This window comes from Condylura cristata, unplaced genomic scaffold, assembly GCF_000260355.1.
Source record: "Condylura cristata isolate star-nosed mole 26May11 unplaced genomic scaffold, ConCri1.0 scaffold00012, whole genome shotgun sequence".
NCBI classification, from domain to species: domain Eukaryota; kingdom Metazoa; phylum Chordata; class Mammalia; order Eulipotyphla; family Talpidae; genus Condylura; species Condylura cristata.
The window spans coordinates 21,753,634-21,759,914 of record NW_004567113.1 but is presented as its reverse complement, the minus strand read 5'-3'; the positions used below and the strand labels follow the sequence as shown (position 1 = coordinate 21,759,914).

The 6,281-nt window shown below is 34.0% G+C and overlaps 1 long non-coding RNA gene across 1 annotated transcript; it reads left to right on the top strand.

Moving 5' to 3' along the window:
- Window positions 1-6: 6 nt before the first annotated feature.
- On the top strand, window positions 7-1,686 carry LOC105853544. Its single transcript, XR_001145381.1, has 2 exons — window positions 7-132; window positions 1,507-1,686. It is a non-coding gene; the product is annotated as an uncharacterized LOC105853544 (long non-coding RNA).
- The last annotated feature ends 4,595 nt before the right edge of the window (window positions 1,687-6,281 follow it).

The following is a 6,281-nucleotide window of genomic DNA, read 5'->3' as shown; positions in this document are numbered from 1 at the left end:
GCTGCCACAACAGCAGCTACCACAGCAGCAGCTACTGCTGCCACTACTGTCGCAGACACAACCACGGCTGACACAACAGCAGATACCACAGTTGCAGCCACAACCGTCTAATCTTAATCATCTCAGTCATAGGTAAAGGAACGTTGTGCAAAGAATTAATGAATAAATTATATGTATATGACATTATAGGTAGTTACTCATGACCTTCTCCAAATCTTAATTTTTTTATAATTCTGTAAAAATATTCTCCCATTTTACATCCCAAAGTATAGGATTTGTTCCAATTAAATATACATGGTAGTATACATTCTAGCTCGTTCTAGTGTCCAAAGGCTTAATAAGTAATCAGAAATCTTAGAATCCTAAAATAATGATCTGGGAAGATAGCTTATGAGCATGTTATTGAATCATAATCACCTGCCTTCTCAAAATTAAAAGTTACTGAAAATTACTGAACTCTACCACTCTACAGCAACTATATATATGTGTGTGTGTGTGTATATATATATGTGTGTGTGTGTGTGTGTGTGTGTGTGTGTGTATAACAAAATCTTGAGCAAGAGGAGGCATAGTCTGATGAGGTACTAGTATGCTTCATATAATACCTCAGATAGTATTCCAGAAAACTCAGATAGTACTTCAGAAAGGAAAATTGGCAGGTACATAAGTTCAAACCTAAGAAAGAGAATCATAATCAGGAAATTATAAACAGGTATACTTGACAAAACTATAGCAAAAGTGACACCTAAGTTAAGATGTAAATTAGGGGGAAATGCTATTAATGAAGAGTATCTATGAAAGAAATAAAATTTAAAAAATTTTATAGTTATCAAGATACAATATGATAAACTAGTGTAAGCTCTTAGAATGGGATAGAAAAACCCTATGGTAGAAGGAGCAGATCTAAGAGTATTTTAGATAAAGATATGATGGATTATTTAATATTAATTTGTTTTAATATTTAATCATGTATACAAAAACTGAGGTACAGGCCAGAGATGTAGGGGGTAAGAGGATTCACCAGAGATAAGAGTGGGGAAGAGAATAGGCAGAATGATTGTAAAACACTGCTGAGGGGAGCAGTGGGCAGGTGAGGAGAGGTCTGCTGAGCTATGTGGATCACCTCCATTGCTGGGGCTTGAACTCGTGCTGCAGATGGCTTCATAGTGCTGCGATTTAACCCCGTGCACCCCCAGGGAGGCCCCTAATATTAAAATTTTAAATAGGTTTTTTTTTTTCCCCATGAAAGCTTTCTATTGATAGGTGGTATTAATGACAGGTTAAGCCTTAAATGTAGCTAACAAGCTCTGCTTTAAACATAAAATGTCTGACTAAATATGTTTTAAAAATAAAATTATGAGCTTTCAAGAAATGATTGGTCCTATGGGTCTTGAGAGGGACATAAAGAATGGAATTAAATCCATATAAGAAATAGAAAATAATTTTTAAACAACTTGGTAATGCTTATACAAAATTAATTTTGTATTTCTCAACAATTATTTCTAGGTCCTCGTTTGATGAAATGTTAAACTTCGCACCTTATCTTTTGCCAATTTTGCCTCAAGAATTGACTATCATCGCACTTCAGAAATGACACCATTCTAGAAATTCTGCTTCTTTCATACACTCACATCCTGTTTAATTTTATTTCTTCAGCATTTATTTAATAAATCACTTTCAAACTCATTTGTTCCCTGTATGTCTTTCTATCACTCCCAGATATTTGGAAGTAAAATAAAAGATTAATGTATCATCTCTCAAAAAAGTTCCCAGTAATAAGACCATTTATATATAAAGTTGATGCTCAAGGTTCGGTTCCCCTCAGCTTGATTAAATATTAGATTGGTTTCTTCCTGACTGTGACCCCTGGATTCTTAGAACATTTCTTTACCTTTTTTTCCTGCAACATTATTTTTAATTTTTGTTTATAACTTATTCTTTTTAATTTCTTACATTTTTCATCTTTCCACAAAATTTGCTTTCTTCCATCATGTGTCCCATCACTCTCCCACCACTGTGACCATCAGCATAGTCCCTTTTGCTTGTTCCTCCCATTTGACCTCTTCTCCCCTGCCATATGCCTCAGCTCTATGGTTTCCTTGAAAGGTTTTTTTTCCTGATCCTCTCTTTGGTTTTCCTACATTTCTTCTATAAGTGAGATATTTTATTTCTTTCTGAGTTGTTTCGTTTAGCATAGTCCCTTCCAGCTCCATGTACATTGCTGCAAATAGTCTATAAGTTTATTTTCTTGATCTATTTACCCATGTGAGGGCTTTTAGGTTGTACCCATATTGTGAATAGTGCTGCAATAAACATAGGAATTCAGGTTTCCCTTCAAATTAAGTGGTTTTTTTGTCCTTTCAGTAGACGATATCCTTTGGCTAAATTCCTAGGAGTAGAATCACTGGACCATATGGTAGATACATTTTTGGTGTTTTAAGGGTCCTCCACGTAGCTTTCCACAGTGACTGGACTTGTTTGCATTCCCATCAGCAGTGTAAGAGGGTTCCCTCATCTTCACATCCTCACCAGCATTTGTTGTTGCTCGTTTTTTAAATATGGGCCATTATCCACAGTGTAATGTGGTATCTCATTCTGGTTTTGATTGTATTTCCCTGATCATAGTGATGTTGAACCTTTTTTTCGTATACCTAGTGGCCACTTGCATTTCTTCTTTGACAAGTGTCTTTTTAGCTTTTTTGTCCAGTTTTTGGTTGGGTTATTTTGATATTTTTTTGTTAAGTTGTTTAAGTTCATTGTAGACCTTTGATAGCAGTCCCTTATCAGTTGTATGGTGTACAAATATTTTCCCCATTCTGTAGGGTGTCTCCTCATTTTGATTACTGTTTCTTTTGCTGTGCAGAGCTTTTTAATTTGGTTTAGTCCCAGCTGTTTACCTTTTCCTTCATTTTCTTTGCTTTGGGGATGAATGTTCAAGATGTTTCTGAGGTGTATATCTCAGAGTGTTTTGTCTGTTTTCTTCTATGTATTTTATGGCTTCAGGTCTTACATTCAAGTCTTTTATACATTTTAAGCTTTTTGTGTGTGTAGGATGTGAGATGGTTAGTCTAATTGTAATCTTTTGCAAGTTACAGCTATGACATTATTTTTTTTTTGAGGTAACATTGGTTTGCAACATTATGTAGGACATAAGGGAGTAAATTCTGTTCATTTCTTTTGTTTATTTATATTACAGATGACATTTGTCTTTCTCCTGAGTTAGTTCACTTAGTATAATGAACTATAGCTACCAGTATCTATCCATGTTGTCACAAATATGAACAGTTCATCCTTTCTTTGCTCAGTAGTATTCTATTGTATTTCTGTATGTATCACATCTTCTTAATCCACTCATCTGGCACTTGGGCACTTTAGTCATTTCCATAATTTGGCCACTGTAAATAGTGCTACAATGAACACAGGCATGCACTGATCCCTTTGGATTTGTGTTTTCTGCATTCTTTGGATAAATATCAAGCAGTGGAATTGATGGATAATATCGCAGATATGTTAATAGTTTGAGAAATTTCTGTATTGTTTTCCATATGAGGTGAATCAATCTACATTCCCACCAACATTTCTTTTTTCTCTACATCATTGACAACACTTGTTCCTGTTCCTTTTTTATATAGACCATTCTCATAGGTATGAGACCACATCTTATTATAGCTTTGATTTATACATCTCTGATGATAAATAATATTAAACATTTTTTCATGGGTTTGTTACATATGTGTTCTTTATAAAACAGTCTATTTGGCCCTGTGTCCATCTTTTGTTTTTGCTTTTTGGTTTATTTGTTTTACTGTTGCCCAATGAACATGCAAGATATCAGACAGAAACCTACTGCATGTTCCTAAAAGTGGAAGAAAAATAAATACTGGTATCCATTGAAACTACATTCCAGTGTTGAAAAGAAAAAAAAAGAAAAGAAAATAATTTCAGTAATGGTAAGTATTCTGAAAACCTATAAAGGATAATATAATAGAAAATAATAAGTAAATAATATTTGGAAGTAAAGAATTTTTTTTATTTCTTTGTGTATGTGGCTGTGATGATTTCTTACCTAAATTGAAGATAATAATCTGTAAACTATTACCCCTTCTTGTAATTACTCTCATTCTTCTTCCTTACTATTAACGTCAGAAATGACTGAACTACAGAAGACATCACAACAAAATTACATGGCTGGAGCAAAGTAAACTACAGAGAGAGCAGAAATGAGCTCTCAGAGATAATGGGAAGGAATGTTCTGAAGGGTTTTTAAGCATTTAGCTTTATTTTTATTGAGATAGTCACTGGAGACTGAGTAGAAAAGAGGCATGATATGACTAATATTTAAAGAAATAATACAGCTGCCTCTAGTGATAACAGAAACAGGAGCAGGAAATAACTAAAATATGAATCAAGTGAGAGTTGATAGAAACTTAGGCCAGGATGGCAGTGATGGAACAAATGGAACTGTCAGATACTGGATAAATTTTGAAGGTAAAGCCATCAATATTTTCTCAATAATTAGATGATGGGTATGCATGAAAACAAAGATGATTTGATATTTTTTCACCAGATCAGTTGCAAAGATTGTATTGCTGTATTAGTCTGCTCAGGCTACCAAAACAAAATATTACTAACTACATAGCATAAGTAGAAGAGATTTATTTTCTTATAGTTCTAGAGGTTAGAAGCTCAATATCAAGGTGCCAGTCAACTCAGTTCTTCATATAGACTCTCTTCCTGGCTTGTCCAGGGCCTTGCCTCTAAGCATGCATGAAGTTTCATTTGGACATGACATGTCATTTGACCTTCAACAGGCATTATTAAAAATGCCAAAAAGTATTGTATAGTCTGGAATTTAGGTTCAATGCCTGATCTTGAAATATGAATCTGTTAATTTTTAATCATTATATTTATTTTCTAACATTTATCAACAGTGTGCTTTATTCATTTTTAATGGAAAGATGGTCTAAAAGAAACATAAAAATAACATATTCGATCTCACAGTCCTTTACTATCCCACTAAAAAATTTTCACAATTGTGTATATTTACCAAATATGTAAGAAATGCATTCATGATGAAATTCCTTCTTATAGTATTACTTTAAATTATTAAAGGCAATATGATTTGGAAAATGAATTAAAACATTAAAAATTAGTTTAAATAGGCTTTAAAAGTTAGGTCTTTTTTTTGTTATTTTTTTAAGATTTATTTATTTGTGTATATAGAACTGGGGTACAGGCCAGAGATGCAAGGGCGGTGAGAGGATTCACCAGAGACAGAGCAGGGAGCAGAACAGGCCAACTGATGAAGTACTCTGCTGGGGGGAGCAGCAGGCAGGTCAGGAGAGGTCTGCAGCACCAGGAGAGGTCTGCCGTGCCATGTGGTCACTTCTGGGGCAGCAGGGATCAAACTCATGCAGAAGTTGCTTTAGCTTCTTAGTGCTGTACTTTATCCCACTGTGACACCAGGAAGGGCCAAAAGTTAGTTTTATTTTTAAAACTTAAAAGAGTTGAGTGAACAGAAAATATTGAATTAATGTATTTTCTGTCAACAAAGTTTTTTCATTTACATTCTTATTAATTTAACATTTTTGCTTTTTAAGTCTATCCATGGATAATATTTCTCAAATAAAATAGCTGAAAGATATGTGTATATAGAGCAGAGTCAGATTTACCTCAGAAACATTAGACTTCAGTCTCCTTCAGAAAATGTAATTTACCAACCCATCTAACCATACATTCAATTTCTATTGAGTCGACTAACCCAACAGGTAAAATATGTTGGAGCCAAAATTATGTATTATGGTTATGCTAACCCTCTGGTTGGGTAAACACCATTCAAGTTTCTTTCTTTCTCTGCATAATTACCAGAATAGTTCTCTGAAAGGCATAGGAGTAGGTGAAATGTGAGTAGATGATACAAACTAAAGAGCAATTTGAAATTATCCAGTCAATCTGATAAAAACTGAGTAACAAATCAAGGAAAATACAAAGTACTCCAAAGAAACAAAGAAAAACTACCCTGCTACTCAGGAAGTTCAGGAAGGCACATGATTATAAGTGATCATTAGTTTCCAGTTTAAAAATACTATGGTTGAGAAAAAATTTTCTCACACAAAACTAGCAATAAAGGATTGATCACAAGATGTACAAAGAACTGATGGAAGTCAACAAAAATAAACAACCCCATCAAAAAATGGGCAGAAAAGCTAAAAAGACATTTCTCCAAAAAGGAAATGCAGATGGCCAACAAGAATATGAAAAAATGTTCAACATCTCTTGTA